This window comes from Bison bison, unplaced genomic scaffold (genome assembly GCF_000754665.1).
Source record: "Bison bison bison isolate TAMUID 2011002044 unplaced genomic scaffold, Bison_UMD1.0 scf7180017864172, whole genome shotgun sequence".
NCBI classification, from domain to species: Eukaryota; Metazoa; Chordata; class Mammalia; order Artiodactyla; family Bovidae; genus Bison; species Bison bison.
This window is the reverse complement of record NW_011494744.1, coordinates 1,549,646-1,550,129: the sequence shown is the minus strand read 5'-3', so window position 1 is coordinate 1,550,129 and position 484 is coordinate 1,549,646. Positions and strand designations below refer to the sequence as shown.

Below are 484 nucleotides of genomic sequence, written 5' to 3'. Positions count from 1 at the left end.
GTGTGTGTGTGTGGGGGGTGTGTGTGTGTTCGCATGTGGGTGGATGTGGGTGTGCGCGCACACTCACACGTGAGAGAGGGAAGGAATGTGTAAGGGTTCCATCCACCACACATGAGAAGCAGCAGATGGGCAGGATAATAAAGCCAGAAATTAAGATACCAGCCACACATCAAATAAGAACAAGGTGTTCTCGCTAGTGTTCTGGGGAAAACAATGCAAATGTTTTTAGCCAAGAACATTTTTCTACAGGTGATGTGAAAGCTGCTCAGTCATGTCCAACTCTGTGACCCCATGTACTGTAGCCGCCAGGCTTCCCTGTCCATGGGATTCTCCAGGCAGGTAGCCGTTCCCTTCTCCAGGGGATCTTCCCAACCCAGGGACTGAACCTGGGTCTCCTTCATTGCAGGCAGATTGTTTACTGTCTGAGCCACCAGGAAGCCCTGCAGGTGATGGCTTGGCTATAAGCACAAAGCAGTACTGAGTT

At 50.8% G+C, this 484-nt stretch overlaps 1 protein-coding gene across 4 annotated transcripts in view; it reads right to left on the bottom strand.

Moving 5' to 3' along the window:
• The window catches only part of MYOF (myoferlin), a 179,773-nt gene that overhangs the window by 24,041 nt on the left and 155,248 nt on the right, over nt 1-484 (bottom strand). The window lies entirely within an intron of this gene.